Genomic DNA, 25,116 nt, shown 5'->3' with positions numbered 1-25,116 from the left:
TGGTCTTACCCTGGCGCAATGAGGAGAAATGTTTAATTTCTCCTTGTCTTTGCTGTTTCCATGTGTGCTGCGTTGTGCAGCATACATAAAAACAGCAAAACGCCCAGCATGAAGGTCTCCCTTCCTGCACATAAAAAAATCCTTTTTTTTTTTAATGATGTTTTGTAACTTCTATGTGTGCTGCATTAAGCAGCACACATAGAAGTTGCAAAACGCCGTTTGAAGATTGTTTATGTGCAGGAAGGGACACCTTCCTGCACATAAACAATATTGCCCTGCAGCACAATGGTGCAATGGGGCCAGCGTTGGATCTAGGCAGCTAAATTTTGCGCTAGCCCTTGGAGAAAAGCAGGGCTGCACCATATTGTTGTAAATATGGTGCAGTCCGGCGTTTCAGAAGTGGTGGCGCACGGCTTTAAGCCAAGAAGGCTAACGCCCTGCTCTGTTACTTCTGATATAAATATGCCCCATGGCAAGCTTGAAGGCCTTACCCTCAGGAAAGAGATCTTACTTGCAGGTCCCTCATCCAGACATCACTGTAAGGCTATCTCCAGTGGAATGTTGTGGGCAAAGGTGCTAGATGAAGGCAGTGGCTGAAGGCCAAGTCCTGCACCCAGAGCACATAGGGCATGACATAAACTCTAGGTGTCACGGTGTAGAACGGAGAGTCTGGTCAGTCACAGCAAATGGTGTCCCGGCACTCGCCACACTAGACAGGTCCATAGTCTGTCTCTCCTATGCTCACCACCATGCAGTGATGCCTGGTCTCCTTGCACTCACTGACCCCTCCAGCCTTGAGGTGTCAACAACACGTCACTTTCTTAGAAATAGCATAACGTTAACTGTGAGGTTAACCATCTGAGGAGAGCAGCTCGTGCCAGACTGAAATAGCTGCATGAAGGTGGGGGCCCAGGAGGAGTGAAGTGAAGGTTTGAGTGTGTAGGGCTATCACCTCTGATCATGAATATTGTCAGAGATCTGACAACAATCAGGGGTTTGACTGGATATTCTAAAATATATCTATATCTATATATATATATATATATATTATATATATATCTATATATATATGTGCCGGTGCACTCTCAGACAGGTGCTTCAATTGTGGGGTGTACCCGCGTTGATTAATTCACGCTTCTCAGTATCAGGAAGAATCCGCTGCCTGAATAAGAAGCACTCTCGGGGTGAGTTTTCAAATATTTATTCACTACAACGTGTTTCGGCAGTTGCCTTCTATGGTGCCATCAGGCATCAGAAACAATTGTGATTTAACATAACATTGTGTCATCACAGAAAACGGATGACTTTTAGTTTTATAAATATATATATATATATATATATATATATATATATATATATATATATATATATATATATATATATATATATATATATATATATATATATATATATATATATATATAAATACATATATATATATATATATATATGCAACTAAAATTCCCTGAAGAAATATATATATTCTATGTAAGTCCTGTCTGAATGATAAGTAACACACATATACAAGTTCGAAATCATAGATTTCCAAGTCACTGAACTCCAGATTGTCTATAGGAGAATGCCTGGTAAAAAGGGTTTCATAAAAATGTATAAAGATCCTCACTCGTGTTGAGACCCCCTGGCTGTTTGGTATCTAATTCCAATATGAACTGAGTTTCCAGTCGTCTCAGCTTTGCTTCCCTGTTTCCCCCTCTTTTTTCTAGTGGGATGGCATCTAACACATAGTATTGTGAATGTATGAGGTTACTTTCATGGCATTCTTTAAAATGTCTGCCACAGGGTAGCTTGGATCGTTGTTAGTGATGGCTCTTGTATGTTGCAAAATTCTTTTATGTACCGCCAATTTGGTACTTCCAATGTATTTTAAGTTACAGCTGCACTCTAAAACGTAGACCACATATTCAGTCTTGCAGGTCAAATGTTGAGTGATAAGCCGGGGAATGTTATTAAAAGCTGTGCAATATTCTGTTTTATTAATACCAAATTTGCAGGCCTTGCAACTAGTACATTTAAAAAACACTTTTCTTGCAGTGAGCCAAGAACTCGTCTCTTGGTCTTCAGGATTATTGCGTACCAGGACATTACCCATAGATGCGTTTTTCCTATGTGTAATAGCTGTTTTTTTCGGTAAAGTTTGCCCTATAATAGGGTCATCCAGTACTATGGGCCAACTACGTCTCATTATCCCTCTGATCTGTTTTTCTTGCCTTGAAAATGACATAATGAGACGTATAGGTTCACTCTGTAGCCCCAAAAGATTATTGGATGCTACCTCCAGCATGTAATATCTGACGTCATCAGCAGAGGATTGCGGTCGCGTGAGTTATAGTTGCCTGCACGAACTATAACGGGGGAATTTCATTGGTTTTTTATGAGTGAAATATCCACCTACCTATAACATGTGTGAAACCTATGGTTTTTTAAGTGAATTTGCAAGGTTTTTTAAATGCTAATTCGTAACTATAACGTGGGTGAAACCTATGGTTTTTTCAGTGAATTTGTACGGTTTTTTAAATGCTAAGTTATGTTTGTATTATAATTTTTTTATATATTTATTTTTCAACAAACTACTTATTAAAATTTTTTTTTTTTTTTTAATGGTTTTTCACTTCCTGATTTCGACCGATTCGAACGTTGACTGACATGTAACAACCAATCAGAATTACGCTCGCGCATGTTAGGGTGCGCGCACGGTGCGCGGCTATAGATATGTATGTGCTTTTAAATGCAATTTTCTCAGGAAATACTGAACAGATTGACTCCATATATGCAAAAGGCACTTCCCTGACCTGAGGACTACCTCTCTGCCAAATTTCAAGTAATTCTGTTCAGCCGTTCGGGCTGTACCTTCGACTAAAGGCCCTATGGAAAAATGCATGGGGAAAACGCGTTTTGGGACCCCCCTTTTTTCTCGGGACTTTCAGGGTAGGAGCTGAGCGGAGCGCCCCATTAGTTTTGAAAATTTCGCGAAGATTCGTCAACCGGCGCCAAAGTTATTCAAAATAGAATTTTGAGATTTCCTATGGAAACACGGTCCTAACTACAACTATCTACTGGCGACCGCCAGTAGATAATATATGCATATATATATGTGCATATATATATATATATATATATATATATAGTGAGCAAGACTGCTGTGACGGTCGAAACACATTACCAGCTGCCGAAATAAACCGATGATTATAACCCGAGCGTGTCGAGTCCTGTTTTGCAGAGGAGAAATGTTGATTAATATATATATATATGTGCCAAGACCACAAGAGGAGTCGAAACGCATCTTTTTTTGTGCCCAAATAAATTGGATTAACGGTAAATCTGCAACCGGAGTGGCTCGTTTTCACCAGGAACGAGGTGTTTGTGCATATATACATATATCAGGACAACTCCACCCGCCACTTGATGACTTCTTCACAGAAATGGAGTACGGACCACAGAATTGGCGCTGGTAAGTTTCTATATTCCTTTCACATAGCAGCCATGATGCATTTCAGCCCCGGAGGACCTTGATCACATGATGCGCATCACAGTCAGCAGTTACTTTTTATACCGTTTTTTTGCCCTGTTTTTAAAGTGACATGTGCTAAAAAGGTTTGCAGACGTAAACATAAACAAAATACTGCATGTTCATACCATTCTTGATATTGCAAGCAACTCTGTATACGTATATCGCGATGTGAAAATCGAGCAAATACAGTACTGAAGATGCAATGTCATTGTATAATCTTCATGACTTCATAAAGTGTTAAGTGCAAAAAAAATAACAGTTTAAATACCCGTTATTTAAAAGCAGATTTGGCCTCTCACCAGTTCAACTTGCCTTCCAATAAAAACAATCATATTGTGTCGGCCCCACTAAAAACTGTAATAAAACAATATCGTTGTCAAATACAACATGTGCAAAATGTTGCTAAAATACAGTACCAGTTAACCTTGGTAATCATGTCGATCCCGTCATGATTCCCTAAAGTGCTTGCACAAACAGTTGCAAGTAAAGTGCATTATGTAAACTTTGACTACAAAAAGTGTTGAGTGCTTAAATTATTATTTAAAGTGCTTGTGCGATAAAACCCCTGTGTTCAAAAACTACGAGAGCTAAAAAACGAATGAATTAATATTAAAAACGACTGTGTTACCGATTGGCCGGGCAGCTATTTCCCAGTTGTTACCATGGGCTGAGGACCATAATTGTGTAAATACATGTTGTCTTTGCCCCTGGTGGTGTCCGTTGACTTTTACCTTATAAATCACTCACTATAACTATAGGCATGTATAAAGATCTTCCGTGGCGTTCAACCCCCCGGGTTGTTTAGAATCTAACTCAAGGATATACCGAGTCTCTAGTCTACTACGTAGGGCCTTTTCTCTGTTGCCTACTCTTTTATTAGCTAATACGGCATCTATCAGATAATATTTGAGTTATTTGGGATTAGATTTGTGTGTTTCCCCAAAGTGCCGTGCCACGGGGTATGTCTGATCTTGATTTTTGATGGCACTAATATGTTGCAATATCCTCTTGTGCCCCTGTAGTTTGGTACTTCCCACATGCCATAATCCACAAGGGCACTTGAGTACATAGATGTCTTGCAAGTGAGAGCCTTGTTGATGATATGTTCTTGGTTGCCAAAGGGTGTAACATAGGTTGTTCTATTGGAGCCAAGCTAACAGGCTTTACGAGATTTACATTTAAAGAACCCTTTTCTTTGCGCCAGCCATGTACTGGCTGTTTTGCTGTCAGGGTTGTTTTGCACTAGGTAATCTTTCATGGAGGGCGCTCTGCTGTGGGTGATGGCTAATTTGGCTGATAACAAGTGGCCTATAGTAGGGTCATTTAAAACAATTGGCCAATTTCTGTGAAGGATTCCGTTTATTTATTTTTTCTTGTTTGCTGTACCAAATAATTATTCTGAATGTTTCTCCTCCTGTTTCTTGCCTGTTGCTGGGTTCCATAGGTGCCTGAATCTGTACCTGGTGTTTGGAGTTCTTGAGTAAGTCCGCCCTGTGTAATGCCTGGCTCTTGGTGATGGCTGTATTGGTACATTTGTTGCTGTACCCTCTCTTAAGAAACCTTACTTTGCTTGCTTGTTGTGCTAACCTTGAATCTTGTTGGTTACTGCAAATTCTGGTTAGCCTGACCATTTACCCATAAGGGATGCTTTGTATGAGGTGCCGTGGATGCGCACTGGCTGCGTGCAACACAGAGTTGCCGGCCATGGGTTTTCTATATACCCTTGTTTCAATCTTGCCCTCTTTTATGTATACCTGGACATCCAGAAATGTTACTGTTTCTGCACTAATGTTGGCCATAAATTGCAGATTAATGTCATTTTTATTGAGACCCTCTATGAAACTTTGTGCATCTGACAAGGTCCCTTTCCAAATTAGAAACAGGTCATCAATAAATCTTAACCACAGTTTTACATTGTTATGCAGTATGAATTCAAAAGGTTTTCGTAGGACCAGCTCCTCCCACCAACCCATGTGTAAGCAAGCGTAGCTGGGCGAGAAGCTGGCTCCCATTGCGACGCCACGTAACTGCTGGTATAAAGCACTCTGAAACTGAAAAATTGTATTGTTTGAACCAAAGTCAATCATGTCAATAAGCATCTTGCTGGGCTGTTCGAATTTGGCCCGGTCTTTATCTAAGATAATGTTGTATGGCCCTCATTCCGTCTTTATGATTGATGCTTGTATATCCATAGTAATTAATAAAAAGTCTTTTTGTCACTTGAAGTCATGGATTTTGGCTAAAAAGTCTCCCGTATCTTTTATGTAGGAGGGGAGTTGCTGAACATGTTCTTGCAAAAAATAGTCCACGTATTGTGATGTTTTCTCTGTTAGGCTGTTTCTCACTGAAATTATCGGTCGTCCCGGGGGCTCGAGGGGGTTTTTGAGTAGCTTAGGGATGACGTAAATGACTGGTGTAGTCGGTGTGTCATTTTTCAAACATTTGTATTCACCCATTGTTAGCAAGCCTGCACTTTTCCAAGCTAACAGTTTGTTATAGTATGCATTGTTGGTTGTTTTTCACAGCATGTCACTTTTGCGGTAGCAATTATGATCTAATAGTTGCCCCATAGCTTCCTCTACGTATTCTTTTTTCCCCCAGATGACTAGATTTCCCCCTTTGTCAGCATTCCTTATGATTATTTGAGTATTGTTTTTTAGTTTGGCCATGAGTTGGTGGGATTGAATGTCCTGTCGATTAGTTTTATCTCTTCTACTTCCTCTTGTTTTCTAATTCAAATGTTTGATTCCTGCAATGATTTGTTCATGAAAGATGACGATTGAGTCTCTAGGTGTTATTGGGTTGAACGTGGATTTTGGTTTGAAGGGAGTAGTTGTGATGTGCTGCTCATAGTTGCTGCTGGTTACTTCAGCTGTTTTTTGCCCACCCCTGGAAGTTGTGTGATTTCTCGGGCTAAATCCTGTAAAGATATATACATATATATATATATATATACTCACATTTTGCCATTTTTCTGGTGAGCTGCATGCTCAGGGGCTGGTTTCAGAACTTCTGTGGCCACATCAAGCTCTCATAGTCTGTTTCTAGTCACAGCCTCCTGCAGTGTGGGGCTTGTTTGAACATTTGTGCCATCGCTGATTTTGGTTTCCAACACAGACCTAAGTACCTTGCATGGAGGCTGAAATGGATTTCCCGTTTTCTCGCTCCACCAGTTCTGCATGAAGCTAGTCTATGCATTTACTAAATACTGGATCTTGTGGCTGGGTGGACTAATCTCTGTTGATACCTTTGTTCGACCTCACAGTCACAGATTCAAATTCCAGTAGGTCTACTCAGCCTTTCATCTTTCCGAGATCATCAATTGAGGTGGATAGCAAGGGACATCAGTTATTCAGCGCCTAGATACCCTTCTGCTTGAATATGTGCTTTGCTTATATGTTATGCTTAATATACTTTCCATGAAAATAACTGAATCTGCCGTTGTGCCTCAGTAACCTCAGTAGCAGCCCACGGAGGGAGTTCCGTGGGGCGGTGAGGCGGGGCAGGGGAGGGGCAGGGTGGGGGGGGGGTAGTAAACACCGGAATATGGATGAACAGAGGTAAGTAAACAATTAAATAAATAAAACGAATTTCGTTGTGCGCGCTGCATCGCAAAATGCATCCATTTTCGTATGTCTATATTAAAATTACTTATGATTAATTATAATGATTAATGGTTTGATGGTTTGATATTAACCAACCTTATTAATAGAAAGAATACACGTGGGAATGCAACTGCATGGCTAAAATAATTAGTCTACTAAGTTTGTATGCATAATAAAATGATAATTGTTGCTTAAAGTGATGTTATTTGTGATTTTTGCTTAAATAATTATTAATGGCTTTCGATGTCGCATATGGCTAGATAAATGCATACACATATGGGTTTTCGCAAGGGAATAACACTGTTATAATCATTTCAATGTATTAATTACGTTTTTGTGTTTTCTTTGCTTAAGTTGACCATTTGGGCCTGCCACAAGATGGCTGCCGACTGAAGCCTAACTAGATTTATGACGACACTAATGAAACAATGGAGAAGGGTGCCTGTAATGACTTCAGCAACCGTGTCCCCTGTGTGACCGGAGAATCTATGCGTGTGAAGGTCATCCGGGAACCATGCCAAGGCCCCTGAATGAGGAAGAAAAGTATCAAATGAAACTATGGATGCAAACTGTTTTGAATGGATGATACTTTTTCTACATGAGAAAATTTCCCCATGTCACTTAATGAAATTAAATGTATTTGGAATAGCCAATCATAAATCGAGAAATTGTTAAATGAAACATTGTGTATGTAAATTTTAGTATAAATATTGGTAGACTAGAGAGGGTCTAAGGTTGTCGATTTGAGAGCTTCCTGACGCGTCACTGCTGAACGTCATTCCAGTATCCTGATGTTATGCTGACGGAGAGGACGGTGACTTACATGATAGAAAGGGACTCTGACGATTTTCATTGAGGACTGGTTCTGACTTAGAAAACGACAAATAGCCAGAATAGGTAAATATGACAAAGATGAATTTGACTTATTAGGATTTAACCTGCTTTGATTTAGATAAAATGAAATATTGATTTTAAATTCAAGTGTCGGGTTGTTATTTCATTGAAATGTGTATTTTGTACATATTAGAGTGTTAAGTAGTCATTAAATCAGACCAACTAAATGATCCGTCGCCAAGATAGATGGAGGTAATAGAAAAGTAATCAAGGGAAGGTGTTATTTCCATCTCAAGGACAAGTGTGGATCGGAGAACCCCAGAGAGTCTCCCTCAGGTTAAGTACGGATAGTTTGATAAGAATGAATGTTGGTGTTATGGGCCCCACCAGCGTGTGATGTGTGTGTGTGCGTGTGACTGTGAAATCATCCTGTCCGTGGAAGCTGAGGGAGATTGAGTAGCCCGATCTGCATCAGTTGTTCATGGTGTTCCTTTGCTCTTGCGTTATCCTTTTCCCATGAATGGTGGGGTAATTACATGACATGACATAATGTCAGGAAATTCGCTACAACCATTTATTTTTGTCATTCAATTTTTTATTGGTTTTCATTGATAAACTTGAGCTTGTTGCATACTACACAGGCCATAGGCCACAGCTGGAGTACCATTTTCAATTTTAGCAAAGGTGGGGAACAGCCCCCCATTCAGCCAGTAGGATGAGCAAATGCAACGGTAAAGGATAAAGGACTCTCATCTAAGAACTCTTCATATAACAAATGCAAACTGCCCGGGTACAGTAATGTCATGATTTTATATGCGGCGGGGGATCCCTGCAATCGGCGGACCCTTCCGTTGCCCCCCTTATGAAATTTTGCAAAGTAATCAGATGTTGCATACTGGTGTACACATCTCAGCTGAACCCTGTCACTGTAAGTGACTTGGGCGTTCAAGAGGGTCGTGTATCTGTTTTGGCTTCTCCTTTTTCTAAGTACCCATCTCAAGCAGTTACAGAGGGTTCGGACGCCTCCCCTGTAGCAAGGACAGAGAGTGTCCGTGTGAGAAGATGGCTTGATATATGCTGTCCACTAATTATAGTGGGCACCTTGTATCAGTCCAAACAACCCCTTATGGTGAATAGGTTAAAGACAACCTTTATCGAAAGCTATGCTAGTGGTAGCTATGGAGAGGAGCCTTCAGGCTAAGTCTTGAAGGAATGTAAAGCAGCTTGTTTTACCAGTCTATAATCTCTTGAATGACCAAATGAAAGGACAACCACACCAAGTATATATTTAAAATATATGTATTTAAGATAAAACACACCCCTCTAGTCTCTTTATGAGACTGGAGTTCGAAGTACTTAAGTTACAAGTTAGCAATCAACAGTAATAGCACAAATACACGTTTGGGCCCTAGGAGCGTACCAAACCATATACCAATAAAGTGGTATAAGAACCACAACTGAACTAGACACAAGGCCTAGAGCCTGTAGAATAGCTGGGACCCCAAGGAGCCACCCAAGGTAGTGTCACAGGGGACCCACAGGGGCCATGTGCAGTGTGTGAACACAGCCGCGGGTTCCTGTTAGCTTCTATGGGCAATGTCGCGGTTGGAAATTTAAAGATTAGGGACACTTAAAAATGAGTCAGGACCAAACCCTTTTCCACTTAGGAAGTTCTAGGGCTAGCACCCACGGAAGCACCGGAGTACTCATATTACCTCACCCATTGAAGCCGGGTGCATAGGTGTCTTTTGGTGTCGGGTCGCGTCGTCGATTTCAATGGAAGCTGGCGAAGAAGTGCTGCTGCCGTGAAGAGGAGAAGTGTCCAAAGTGATCCAAGCCTGGATCTAGGATGGAAGGAACCTGAAAGCAGAGAGTACAGAGTCTGGGTCATTTACCAGTGACCAAGGGCATGATTGACCAATGCCCACAGATGTCGGGTGCTTCAGGTGAGTTGACGGATGTCTTGACTCTTCAGCCACGAGGTCCAGGAGGTGCCGATGATGACCAGGAGCTGGATTCGAGCTGTCCCACAAAGTCTGTCGAGTGCTGCGGTGTCGGCGACCAAATTGGACCCAACAAGCCTTGGCAACCAGGAAAGCCCAATCAAAAGAGGAGTTGCCTTCGTGGGGACCTACTAGCCAACGGGCTAGCGATCGCGAAGGAGTCTCAAGCGGTCGCACTGGAAACTGGCCCACGGGTCACTCATGGAGTGGAAGCCAGAAATCTTCGATGCAGGAGATGCTCAAGGCTGGGGCTACTCGGAGCCCAAAGCACAACTTCGAGGAAAACCAGGAAGGTGATGTTGCTGCAAAAGATCACGGTGTCCAGGGGTCATGGTTCCACGTCACCCACGATAGCCACAGGCCTCAGCTTTGCTGTGGACTCAGGGTAGCCTCTGGGAAGTCTGGAAATCTACCTCTGGTGATGCAAAGACTTCGACGTCCGGCGGGAGCTTCAGTGATGCAGAGCGGTCAGTTGCTTCTTTGGGGCCTGCCAAGCAGGGGAGTCACTCCTTGACCCCAAGGGAGATTTCTTCAGTCTTCTAAGCAAAGTAGAACATCGAAGGTCCAGGATATATATTGCAGAGTTTCGTCCAGGGTAATCTAAAGTCGCACGGACTGGGTTCCCATACTTATACAAAGTTTGGGGGTTGGACAAACTCTAGGGACCCACCTATTGGAGGGTTTGGAAAGAGGGGTGGTTACACCCATTCCCTTTGCCCAGTTTCGCACCAGAGCAGGGGCAGGTAGCCCCTGCAACTGGTTTGAACTGGACTATGCACAGGGACACCAAGTGTGCCCCCAGTGCAGGACTTCAAAGCACCAGATAGTGCTTCCACCCAGCCCCAATACACATCGGCCTGTCTGGGGAGGTGGTTACACCTCCCTGGGACAGGAAACCTATTTTCCAGGCCTCCCCTGCCGGAGTTTGGGCCAGCAGCAGGAGGCCAGACCCATGTCTGTGGCAGAGGCATCCATTTTGTGATGCCAGGGCTGTAGAAAGACCTACCAGGTTAGACCAGTGTGAACATGTCTCTCCCTCTAGAAGGGTGGAATGCTACCCCCACCGCCAGAACTGGTGGAGGGGGGGTAGTATTCCAAAGCGTTTGACACCAAACACAACATGTTTCCGTGCAGCCATCACAAAGATCTACAACAAACAAATGATGGACGGAATGCTGACAATGCAGACATTCTCGCCCAGTCAAGAGATCTGGGTTAAATCCGTCGTTCTTTTGCCCACTACGCCACCCCAGTTTAGACATGGCCATATGCAAATCAGTCTTGACCCTGTGCCTCATGGGAACAGTCCAGCCCGAACAGTGCAGCCATCACAAAGATAGCATTTACCGCAAGGTTATAATGCATTTAAGAGTATATGGTCAGGCTGCACCACAAACAGCATCAGAGGAGGTATTCCGAACGCTGCAGAGGAGCTCTGCTCATGCAGGGGCACCCTCTCACATTAAAACCAAGCATTCTGCCTTCAGGATTGCCATAGGAGTGACTTATAGATTTTATATGTGTGTGCAATGATAGTGATATAGGTAGCCTATACCACTGTAAGGGGTGCAAGCACCACCTTACCCAGGCTGCAGTAGCAGACCTGTGGTGTCATTTTGAAGTGCTTCGCAGGGGTGGCATAATACATGCTTCAGCCCCTGGTAGTACATCTCGTAGTTAAGGGTCGCTAGGCCCCCCTCCATTAGCGGTGCATAGAATTTTGTGAGGGACACTCTGTGTCTACCATTGCCCCATATCAGCTCTATCAACAAGGAGTGAAAGTCTTTGAAAAAGGGACTGCAAATTATCACTGGTAGTGCCACAAAAATGGCTATTTGTTGGAATGGCTGTTTGATTTCTTCTAGTGAAATTGGTTTCCCCAGATCATGGCCCTGTATTTGTGCGAGCCGGGGTAGTATGATCCTGTCCAGACATACCACTAGGTGGGGGTCATCGGTGATCTCTGGGGTTGAGTATAATGCATTATTGGAGTCCCAGAAGGCAATGTTTTGTATTCTTGGATATTCGCTATTTCCACCTTGCAGGTGTGTATAGCACCTATCGGAGATGACACCTGCTTTTATTGGAGCAACCTAGCCAATAGTCTGCCTGCTTTATCTCCCTCCCCATCTTCCCACATCACATAGTTCCTGTAGTCAATGCAACTTAGCTTGTCTAGGAGTTCTCTATATTTTTTTTCTACTGTTGCTCAGCTCCGAGCATGGTCCCTATCTTATAAAACTCTCAATTTCAGGTCCTTGATAGCATCTTCTAAGTTGCCCAGATTCCTCACCAATACCTGTTTTGCCCATTCGGGGGCTTGAGGCATAGGTCCCTGATTACCACTTTAAAAGCGTACCATTTCACCGTGGTGTCCGATGCAGTGCCCTAGTTCTTGGTGAAATACTGGTCAATATCTTCCCCTACTACGCCTTGGAAGCCCGGTTCCTTCAGTGACTCTACGGTGAGGTGCCACATGGGTATCTGTGCATGTGGGGGACCTCACAAGAGCAAAAGTTTAAAAGGACTATGGTCCGACAGTGTGAGGCTAAAATATTCAATGTCTGGTACTCTTTGTCCCGCCTCTGCGTTGCAATAAAATATGGTGATTCTGGTGTGTAGGGCCTGTAAGTCTGAGTAGAAAGAAAAGGCTGTATAGTCTGGATGGTGAGCCCGCCATTGCTTAATCACCCATGTTTGGGTGGCCCATTGACACAGAGATTTAGGGGCCGCCACAGCATAGGTGTCTCATAGGGGAGGAGTAGATCTGTCATGTACAGTGTTGTGTACCCCGTTAAAGTAGCCTCCCCGTATTCATGATGCCGTGGTGAACTGAAGCAAAGCTGGGGTTGGACTTTCTAGGAAGGGCCCAGTCTGTATTTGGGGCATAAAGAGCTGTGGAAATTTAGTTCGTAACTGAACATTATCTGCGCCATCTTGTCTCTCCCCAAGCGCCACACGCAGAAAACGCGCGACGGCCATTTTAGGCACCATGACCTCATTGCCGATCGCCAGCGCGTCCCTCTGGCACTGCGAACATCCCCCGCGCGCTGACCACCCCCGTTCTCTCATACATGGGCCATAAACTCTCTCCTTCTGCACGACCCTGCCATGGAACCACATCCCGCGCCTGACCGACACCTTCTTTCATCCCATACATGGTCATACATCCCTTTGATACCCCCTTCCTCTGCGCCCGATTGTCTGAACCGATCCCAGGCCATCACCTAGCCCTGCGGATGCAGTTTATTGCCCCTACTGTAAGGGAAACACCCCACATCAAAGGGATTACAGTAGATCAAGGCCCCCCACCCCCTGAGACCCGACCAGTCGCACACACCCCCGGGAATTGGCGGAATGTCCAGCTGTGTGATAGCCATCTCCTACTGTGGGTGGGGTGGGGACGTCTACTGTAGCTATGTGTGGGAGCGGATCTGAGCCGGGGATTCTGAGGATGTTCTTTCATGTATCAAAGCGATCTCAAGAATGTGCCATGTATGATAAACCTGCAATAAAGTCATAAACGTGTGTATAAGAGACCAGGTCTCAGAGATGCAGAGAGAGCACCTCGAGACAATACCTTGCTGTCCGATCTGATGTGTTCTGCTCCGACGGAATAAAACTTTGTTTCCTGCCTTCCAGTCTCCGGCGCCTGCCTCTTTTGTTGGTTAATCATCGAATGGTATAAGAGGCGATTACCGCCGGGCAATACTTGAAAGGTTATCGACTGAAACTGCCGCTACCATTTAACAATTGGCGTCCCAAGCGTGGGGCCCATCAGCGACACGTGGATCCAGTGGGAGAGGTCCTGACGACAAAGTGAACGACTGCAACGATCGGGAAGAGCTCCTGCCTGATAGACCCTCATCTGGCAGCCGATCATCCGAACTTCACTGGTTCCGAGCAGACCTCTCTCGAGTGATCTACGGTCCTAACTGGGAACCATCAGGAGTGCCGTGGCAAATACGGGGAGTAGAGGACGATCGGGCGCTGGAGGCGGAAGACAAGAAACTGTCCATGCGGTCCAGGTAAGGTCGTATAACACGACAAATTGCAAAACGATTGATTGATTGATTGAAAATACTAGTATTGCTTATTTGATTGTTCTTTTTTAGATATTTGCTGCCTACAAACGGGGATATTCCCTCTCCCTTTGCAGATAGTGAAGGGTAGGTAACGCGGACTTTTGTCCCCCTTTGTAATCTGTCGTGCCTATTATTCTCCCCACTGATTGATTGTCCAAACATTGATTGTTTTTGACGAATAGTGCTTTTTGAGATATTCTCTGTTTGCAAATAACGTAGAATAGAAATATTCTGTCTAGTCTTTGCAGATAGTGAAGGGTAGGTAACGCGGACTTTTGTCCCCCGTTGTAACCCGTCGTGCCTATCTCTTTCTCACCATTGATTGATTGATTGTCCGAACACTGGTTGTTCGATATTGGTTCTTTGGAGGTATTCTCTGCTTACAAATAACGTGGAATAGAGATATTCTGTCTAGTCTTTGCAAGCAGTGAAAAGATAGGTAGTGCAGACTTTTGTCCCCGTTGTAACCCGTCATGCCTATCTTCTCCCCACTGATTGATAGTTGGTTCTGCCTGGACCGCTTATTAGAGATGAACCATCCGGCTCCTCTGGAAGGCACCCCTAATAAGGACATGTTTGCTAAATATGGACTAGTCACTGTAGCTTATAGCAAACTATGGCATAAATATACAAAAAAGGACTCTGAAAGTCAGTGGCCACTGATGGGATCCTTTGATGACCATAAAATAGAAACGCTAGAAATAGCTCTACATAGCAATAAAACGACGCCCACTATGCTCGACAGTTTCGGCATGTGGGGCAAAGAAACAACGCAACGGAAAAAGAGAGAAGAAGTAAAGGCAGAAAAAGAACTACGAAAGGCAGCTCACCTTGTCGCTAGAAAGTTAGAGGAAGAAATAAAGGAGAGAAAGGAAGCTAAACAAAAACAAGAATCTGAAACGTCAGGCCAGTGCCCTGTTAGGACCCCCTCTACGCTCTACCCTGAGTTGCCTTCCAAGCAACGGGCGAACGATGAAATGCTATTAGGTCCTCCGATCATCTACATGCCCCCTCCATACGCTCCCTCCCAACCTATAGTGCAGCACCCACAACCCCCGAACGCAAGCGAAAGCAGTACCAGGGCCTCGGTCCTCACGGCCTCCGCGCCGGCCGAGCCTCTTGTACTGAACACAACGTTAGCAATAACGTTAGATGACCCCGAGACAAGAAAGAAAGATTCCGCCAGAATGAATCGGCTAACAAAGGGTGAACGAGACGGAATCGATAAGGTAGTGAGAACACTAGTAGAACGGAAGGAAAGTGAGGAATATGTGACAGATATGTATGACTCATATGCCGACAACCACAGACGACACCTTGTCGAACGACTTTGTTATCACACTCTGAATGCCTATGAGGATAGGTACCAGGATAGAGGTCCCGAAGGCTTAGCAACCTTGTATAGAAAGGTTGATATTGGGGAAGAGGGAGAGGGCGATGTGACGGACCTCTTCACACGTACACTCGAAGTCTTCCGACATCTTAAAGAACACAGACAGACGACCAAGACAGAAACCCCCATAGCGACAGAACCCCAGGCAGGGAAAGCTGATACCATGATGCCCATCAAGGAAGCCGCTCCTTACTGGGTCCCCCCACGAGGTCAGGGAACACACGATGACATCAACCACCAAGATGCGAAGGGAAGGGTTGTATATAACTGGGTCTATCAGCCATGGGACCGACAAGACATCCTGACCTTTAGAAAAACCCTACCCGACTTAAGAAAGAACCTGACTGCCTTTTACACAGAACTAGGTACGGCCTTAGGTTCAACTATAATGACCTTGGCGGATATCGATTTGTTCTTCGGGTTATGTCTGCCGGCTGATGTGTGGAAGCAAATCCGGAAAGTCGACCACACTGAGCCGTTCGGATATACCTGGGTACAACGCGATACCATAGACAAGCAGCGAGAACCTGGACAGAAACCTCTAAAGGCCATATTGGAACTCCCAGACAAGATTGTTCAGAAATTAAAGACCCTAATCCCAGAAAAGAAAGTAGACTGGTCGATAGTGACGGCTTCCCGCCAGAAACCCCAGGAGGATGTATCCGAATACTTCTCTCGATTCGAGACAGTGTTTTCCGATTATAGTGGCCAGGACATGACCACTGCAACCGGACATCACCTCTTTGTCCAGAATTATGTGAAGGGACTGTCACAGGAAGTCTCCCAGAAGTTACAGACCAGCGAGAGTAGTTGGGCAGCCTCCAAACCCGCGGCTATCCTCCAGATGGCCCAGTACTACGAACACCAAAAGAATGAGAACGATAGGGCGTCCGAGAGAAAGAAAAAGGAGCTGAAGGAAAGGGTAATGATCGCACAGTTGCAAGGGGTGGCCATAGGAAGGGAACCTCCCAAGGGAAACTACCAACCGACTGCCCCTAGGAAACTACCCCCTAGAGACCATGCACCCGCACCCTACGTTGGACGCAGGGACTTAGACGAGAATCAGTGTGCGTTCTGTAAAGGATTCGGACACTGGAAATCCCAGTACCCGGTCCTTCTGGATATGAACAAGAATAGGGACACAAGAGACATAGCAAACAGCCCCAGAAATAGAGGACAGGGACGAGGGTACACGAACGACACCACCAGTGACAGGCCATACAGACCAAACACCTTCGACCGCCCCCGACAGAACCAGTGCCAGCAGTCCGACTACGACAACACTCATGACTTTGCATAGGACCGCCAGGGGCAAGGGAGGGGTCCAGTCGAACTCCGTGTTGACCAGCAAGGTCCTTACGTCACTGCTAAGGTCCTGGGCACAAAGTCTCCATTTTTGGTAGACACTGGGGCGACACGTAGTGCGCTATCTAAACGGCTGATCCCAAGGGCACCCTCGTCTGGCTCACATGTAACCTCAATAGGCTTTGATGGAACGCCCTCCACTAATCCCTTATCCGAACCAATCTCCTTTGACTTGGAAAATAACACCACTGACACGACATTTCTGCTCTCCTCCAACACCCCCGACGCCATTATGGGTCTTGATTTACTAAAACATTTCCGGGCTACCATCAGATGTTCTCCAGACGGAGTCCGAGTCATACTGCACGATAACCCAGATCTGTTCAGGCCTTGTCTCACACGACATATGTTCTCCATAACCGATGCTGACCTGTCCCTACTTGACACGTTACCCACACATCTATGGGCTAAAACCGACTCAGACGTAGGACGCATGGTGATCGACCCTGTACACATAACTGTCCGACCGGACGCAGTGCCCCCAAAGCTTCCACAGTATCGGATATCGCCCGAAGGCGAGAAGGCGTTGGTGGAAATCATCCAGTCCCTAGTCGATGCAGGAGTGGTAGAAGAAGTAGTTAGTAATGTTTGCAACAGCCCTATCCTACCCATTGTTAAGAAGCAAGGCGAGGGAGATGAGAAAGCATACCGCTTCATTGTCGACTTACGAGAGGTTAACAAAGTAGTCATACCCCAGTACCCCGTAGTCTCAGATATCACCACCATCCTCACCCTGATTCCGTCCACTGCCACTACCTTTACCGTTATTGATCTCAAGAACGCATTCTTTTCCATCCCCATCCACCCAGACAGCCGCTACCTTTTCGGCTTCACCTTAAAAGCCCGTTCGTACAGATTTTGTAGGGCACCACAGGGCTACACTGAGAGTCCCAGCATATATAGCCAGGCCCTCAAGAGACAACGGGATGCAGTTCAACTACCGGACGGAGTGGTGTTAATACAGTATGTCGATGATATCCTTTTGGCGGCCGACACCACTCCGCTCGCAGTGACAGCCACCATCCACCTCCTCCACTTCCTCGCGGAGAACGGTCACAAGGTCTCCAGGAAGAAGTTGCAATTCTGCCAACCCCAAGTGACATACCTAGGCCACCTCCTATCCAAAGATGGGAGGAAGCTTACACCTGACCGAATTCAGACCATCCTAGAAACCCCTGTTCCCAAAACTCAGAAGCAAGTGCGGTCTCTGGTAGGCCTCACCTCCTTCTGTCGACAGTGGTTGCCAAACTTCAGTCTTATTGTAAAACCTCTGCTTTCACTGTTGGCTAAAGATGTCCCCTTCCCCCTCCCCTGGACACCCGAATGCCAATCCTCCTTCAAAGAATTACGAGATGCCCTTTGCTCAGCACCAGTCCTAGGAACCCCAGACTACACTAAACCTTTCTCCCTCTTCACCCACGTAAGGGAGGGATGCGCGTTGTCTGTTCTAACCCAGTCCATAGGTCCCAAGCAACGCCCTTGTGCCTACTTCTCTGCCACTCTTGACCCTGTAGCCAGAGCTTTGCCCGCCTGCCTTCGAGCGGTAGCCGCCGCTGCTGTCTCTATCCAACAAAGTGAGGGGATCGTGCTTTCAAACCCCCTCACCGTGCTAGTACCCCATGCAGTTGACACCCTCCTGAACCAGACTAAGACTCAACACCTGACTAGTGCACGACTGACTGGTTATGAACTGACTCTGCTTGCACCCCACATCACGTTGAAACGATGCACCACTCTGAACCCAGCCACTCTGCTACCTCTCCCTAACAATGACCCCAATGCGTCCCCTATACATGACTGTGTGACCCTCACCGACGAACAGACCAAGAGTAGAGTTGACCTTCGAGATACTGCCTTCCCAGATCCTGACGGAGAGCTGTGGGTAGATGGTTCATGCATCAAGCTCCCCGACGGCACCACCTCAGCCGCCTATGCAGTCACCACGGCCCGAACAGTTGTTGAGACAGCCCGCATCACACAGCGATCCGCACAGGCGGCTGAACTGATTGCTCTCACACGAGCATGCATCCTAGCAGCGGGGACAACCGCAAACATTTACACCGACAGCCAGTACGCCTTCGGGGTGGTTCACCACTTTGGGCTCCTATGGCACCCCCATCCTACATGGAGATCTAGTCTCCGCTCTGACCGAAGCAGTCCTCCTCCCCACACGACTAGCTGTGGCACACAAAAAGGTGACGGACATTATAGGACAGGGAAATGCGCTGGCTGACATCACTGCCCGAACCACAGCCGAGAATAGGTCAGCAACACGCATGTACGTGACCAGGTCACAAACTGAAAAATGGAAGGATGCTAGGGAAACCATTAGAGACATACAATTGGCCAGCTCACCACACGAATTGACTGAATGGGCACGGGTGGGATTGAAAGACGATGAAGGCTGCTGGCGAACTAGAGACACGAACAAATGGTTGCTACCTGACTCATACCTGATTCCCATGCTGACCATGACACACTCCCCCGCACACATAGGGTCTGCCCCCATGATTGAACTCATCTCCAAAGTCTGGCACAACGACAAAATCCCAGACTCAGCTAAACGCCTAGTCCAACAATGTCTGATATGCCTCCAACACAACCCTGGTAAAGGAACTGCTGTGCCCCGGGGAGGGTTTGGGGTTCCTAGTCACCCCTTTGAGGTCCTACAGATGGACTACATTCAGTTAGAAAGGTGCCAAACCCTGAAGTACGTGCTTGTCGTTGTGTGCGCCTTCAGCAAATGGGTGGAAGCCTACCCAACCCGCGACAACACTGCTATGACTACTGCAAAAGTACTACTGAAAGAATTCTTCCCCCGTTACGGCCTTTGTCGAATTTTGTGGAGCGACAACGGCCCCCACTTCGTAGCCGAAGTTATCCAACTCATCTTAAAAGGGTTGGGTGTAAAACAGAAATTTCATGCGGTCTTCCACCCCCAATCTGCAGGCTTGGTTGAGCGACATAATGCCACATTGACACTCAAATTAGCCAAAATAGTTGCCACCACAGGACTGAAATGGCCAGACGCCCTCCCACTAGCATTGCTATCAATGCGTTCCACTCCTACCAAACACCACTTAACCCCCTACGAGGTCGTCTTCGGGCAACCCATGAGCCTTTGGACTGCACCAAAACCAGCATCCATTCACGACGTCCCGGACGTCCTCATGTCTGACTATCTGTACAATCTAACTAAAACGTTGTCTGTTATCCATCAGCAGGTGCTGCAAGCCATTCCCGATGCTTCCAGGGGCCCCAGACACAACATCCAACCCGGCGACTTTGTCCTAGTGCGCAACTTCCAGCGCACCAAGAGTCCTGATCACCACCCGGACAGCTCTTCGAGTGGAGGGGAAACGTAATTGGCTGCATGCACACCACTGCAAGAAGGTATCATCGACCCTGACGACCACCGACAACATCACAGCCCAAGAGGAACTTCTGGACAAAGACCGACCATCCCTGAGCTGCTGCCCGAATACAGAGACACTTGAATTGGCTGAATATCCCGATCCCACTGTGCCATCCAAAGAAGGGTATAACCTACGACGCAAGGAGGGAACTTCGGCTAAGCAGACCACGAACTAAGTTGAAATCTCAGAGCGGTTGCCTAGTCACCTCAAAGGCCTCCAGGAGAGAAACTAAACAAAGTCTGTGGTTCTGCCCGCTACCGAGTCCCTTGAAGGTGATGGAAGCACCCGACATGAAGGTGATGGAAGCACCCGACATGAAGATGATGGAAGCAACCGGACGTCCGAAGATCCACTACAAAAATCCAAAGACTGACAAAATGCACAGCTCAAAGACCATTGCACTTCTTGTTACCCTTCTCCTTTGCCTCCTTCTCATGGTCACTTTCTGGATCCTGGAAGAAAATGCACCCGCTCATAAGACATTGCTGACCACTGCCCAACCCACCACCATGAAAGAACACCATCTGATTTCACTTTCACCCCAACTCCGAGAAAGACGTAAGGAGTTCTGGAATAACTCTTTTGTGCAACTGCTCCACCAACACAACCTTGCCGCCAATGCCACTAACTGCTGGATCTGTGGATTGCTACCACATTCCACTGGACATTCTATCCCTTTCATCCCTTCGCCCTTCTCTGTCCATGGCTCCTGCCTCGCTTGGCTAATCCTCCTGCAAGAAAGTTACAAGGACAATGCCACTACCGGCAAAACTGTGTCGCACTTCTATCATGGGTTCTGGCTGAACCAAATTGGAAAAACCTCTGCCCCCTTTTGTCCTTTGAGATCAACCACCTCTTTCCATATGGACATCCCTGCCAAGGAGCGAGTTGAAATGCAGGTGTTCAACAACCCAGCCAGACCCACCTTCTCTTACCTCCGGAAACGAACGGCCGCCACCCTAACAGTGGCCCTATCCGTCGTCAACATCACAGGTCTGGTGTGCCTCGAAGGCCTAGGAACACAGCCGGTAGGCCACAGTTCCTGTCTCATCACCCGAACATTGGACTCAGTTGACCCACCCTCCTTTGTTACCTCCCCAAATATGTACTTCGTCTGTGGTACTAAGGCCTACACCTGGCTTCCGAAAGGTTGGGGAGGCACCAGCTACATCGCTTTTATCCTTCCTCCAACATATGCGGCTCCAGCAAACCATCACCGGCAGAAACGTGCAAAGGACATTGTACAAGCCGACTCCACTGGAGCACAGTTCATGGATGCAGTAAAGGGACTTGTTCCACTGTGGGGTCCAATGGCAAACAGCCGTGCCATCCGGCACCTGACCCAGGCAGTCGAAACCACAATGAACATTACAGCCGGCATCCTCACCAACAACACCGCTGAGCTTCAGGCCGTCCGCCTGGTAGCTCTTCAGAACCGCCTCGTTCTAGACGTGGTTCTGGCTGATCGTGGAGGAGCATGCCGCATCATTGGGTCCAGCTGTTGTACCTACGTACCGGATAACTCACCCTCAGTCTACAAGGCGATTGAACACCTCCACAGACTTTCCGCAGAGGTTCATCAGGAGCAAGAAGGATGGTCGCTTGGGAGTTGGTTTTGGGACACTATTAGAAGTTGGGGGTGGAGGTTGATTACGTTTATCCTAATACCGATTGTGGTACTGTGTGGATGCTTGTCAAGGCCGTTGATTCTCCACAGAGGCAGAAGATGCTTATTCCCAATTCCTTCCTCTCAGAACACACTGCGTTTAGCAGCTGCTCTAAGCAGGGGGAAAGGGGAGTTGGACAGAGAAGAGAAAGACACTCGAGCTGGTCCTGAAATCCCTGGTCTTCTGTTTTCCTGTCTTCGGGGATTCTAATGCACATAAGGGGAAATAAGCATTCAAGTACACTCAACAGTTCAGCTCATTACATATCTAACATTTCTTAACTGTCCTACCAGGTATTGCTAGAGTGTAGGCTCCTCTTCTGTAATGAGGTCTCTTAGTTCCTACTGTTCTGGAACTGGAGCTTCCTAGCACACATGGAAGACACTACATTAGGATCACAACTCTACTTTCAACCTTTCCTCTATTAACTGAGAAAGGGACTTCTCCTACCTTACTGGTAGCTCGACCTATCACTTAGGTTTTCTCATAAAAGTTCGGAATATTTGTCTAATAAATTGAAGTTTCACATAAGTCTCTCTTCTCTGAAATCTGGAACAGTTCTCGTTGAATTAGTGAAGGTAAATGGCTTCAGGGAAGTACGCGCAAGAAGGATCAAGGAAGGATAGAGAGGAAGGAAAGGAGAAGGGAAGAACGCTAGGAAGGTAGGGTACAATGGTTAACGCGCTACTCCAAAGTTGCAGTCTCCTTAGCGCTGTAGCAGAGCAAATTCTTGGCTTACTTGACTATGAAGATTCTTGGGCTCACCAACGTTGTACTCTTGGAACTCCTGGAAGGCTGGAACAACTGGCCTCTGAAGAAACGAATTATTAATATCCCAACTAAGGATTGGACACTAGAATACTAAACCCTTGAATGGGAAAAAATTCCCTCTGAGAAATAATGTCTTTGAATAAGCGCCGCTTCCACTGAATTACTTGAAAGGAAGCGCGCTTCGAATTCGAACTTCTCTACCTCAGATTCAAATTGAAGTGCGCCGTTGAGCGCGCTCGCGAGCCGCTTCATTCCGAAGCGCCTTCAAGACTAGAACGTCTCTTCTGGGGCCTCTGATGCTTCGCGGGCAACGCGGCGGCCATCTTGAAAGGGTCTTTTTCACCGGGTTAACATTAACCCAATAATTTACAGTAGCCGGTTTAATTACCACTCTACGTTTCTTGGGATAACACTGCCCTATGGTAAGGGCACTCACCAGGTTCCTGACAGTACCCCCTCTCAATGACCGATTCATCGGTCTAGGTTTGAGAGGATTTTGCAAATGAAAGCGTTGAATTAAGTGGGAAGCATGCACATTTAAGGCCGGTTCCCAAGATCTCTCTTCAGGTCCATACCCCTTCCAGTCCACCAAGTAATATAGTTTCCCTCGAATCCTTCTTGAGTCTAAGATTTCTTTGACTTCATACTCAGTGTGTCCTTTGATTCTCACTGCAGGGGGAGGGGTACCCTTGCGAAGATAGGGGACTGCTGGCTTAAGGAGGGAAACATGAAATACACGGTGAATCTTTAATTGTGAAGGCAATTTTAGCTTAACTGTCACTGGCCCTAACACCTGTTCTATAGGGAAGGGACCAATATACCGTGGTTGAAATTTTCTATTCCCCTTCAATCGCAGGTGTCGAGAGGATAACCACACTGAATCTCCTACCTGATACTGAGGGGCCTTCTTTCTGTGTTTATCTGCTTGTCGCTTATAACTCTCCTTAGCCTTTAGAATATTAGACTCTGCAGATTTGTGAGCTCGGGATAGTTCTTTCAAATACTGATCTGCTGCCGGGACCCCAAACTCTTCTCTACAACTGAAGGGATTTGGATGTCTTCCAAAATTGAGGTAAAATGGAGTAAATCCAGTGGAGACATTCTTCGCATTGTTGTGCGCGAATTCTGCCATCCACAGCAGGTCTGACCACTCACCATCCCGAGCCAAAAGGAACAGGCGTAGGTATTGTTCCAATTCTTGATTGACTCGTTCCGTTTGACCATCAGTCTCGGGATGATAACTGGTAGAATGCCTGACTTCTGTCCCTAATCCCAGCATGAAAGCCTTCCAGAATCGAGAGACAAACTGAGGACCCCTGTCAGAAATCAAGATCTTAGGCACCCCATGAATCTTAACTATGTGTTCACTGAAAAGTTTGGCTATTTCTCTAGTTGTGGGAACCCCTTTTATAGGAATGAAGTGACTCATTTTAGTAAAGGTGTCCACTACTACTAAAACGGTATCATACCCCCTACTCACTGGAAGGTCTACGATTAAATCTAATGTGACTGTGTGCCAGGGTTCTGTGGGAGTAGGTAAGGGTTGTAAAAATCCTTGGGGCGCTTGCCTACTGGTTTTCCCTCGAGCACAGATGTGACAGGATTCCACATAGCGTTTCACATGAGCCTTCATATTCGGCCACCAGAAGTATCGCTGGACTAAGTCAAGTGTCTTGGCCATGCCTTTATGCCCTGCTAATGGTTGATCATGACAGTCTTTCAAGGCTTGTTCTTGGATTGCTTTGGCTGGCAAATATAACGCACCTCGATGGTAAGGCAAGGAGTTGACAATCTCTCGGTCTGATTCTTGATCTGCCCATTCGGACATTTCCTCTGTAGTCATTTGTCTTCCAATTTCTTCCTTATAGTTCGTGAAACTAAGAGTGCATACAATCTTGGATTCAGGAATAATTGGGCGTGATTCCACTGGATGTTCTGAGGCCTCTGTTTGAATTCGAGACAGAGCGTCCGCCTTGCCATTCTTACTGCCTGGGCGATAAGTAATCACAAAATCAAAGTCGGCAAAGTAAAGGGACCAGCGTAGTTGACGAGGAGTCAAGGTTCTGGCTGATTTCAAAAACTGAAGGTTTTTATGATCGGTGAAAACTGTGACCTTATGCTGGGCTCCTAATAAATAATGCCTCCATTCCACAAAAGCATCCTTTACAGCCAGCAGCTCTTTCTCCGCAATAGTGTAATTCTGCTCTGCTGCATTCAACTTTCTAGACCTGAAAGCTACTGGATGTAGTTGTCCCGTAGATCGGTGTCTCTGAGACAGGATTCCACCTATGGCTTGGTCTGAGGCATCCGCTTCTACAAAGAAAGGTTCAGAAGGATCTGCATGAAGGAGAATTGGGGCCGATGTAAAACTGGTCTTGAGATAGACAAAGGCCTGTTCCGCCTCTTCTGTCCATTGAAATTTTTTCCCCTTTTTTAACAATTTTGTGA

Source organism: Triturus cristatus, chromosome 7 (assembly GCF_964204655.1).
Source record: "Triturus cristatus chromosome 7, aTriCri1.1, whole genome shotgun sequence".
Taxonomy (NCBI): Eukaryota; Metazoa; Chordata; class Amphibia; order Caudata; family Salamandridae; genus Triturus; species Triturus cristatus.
This window is presented reverse-complemented; position numbering follows the sequence as displayed.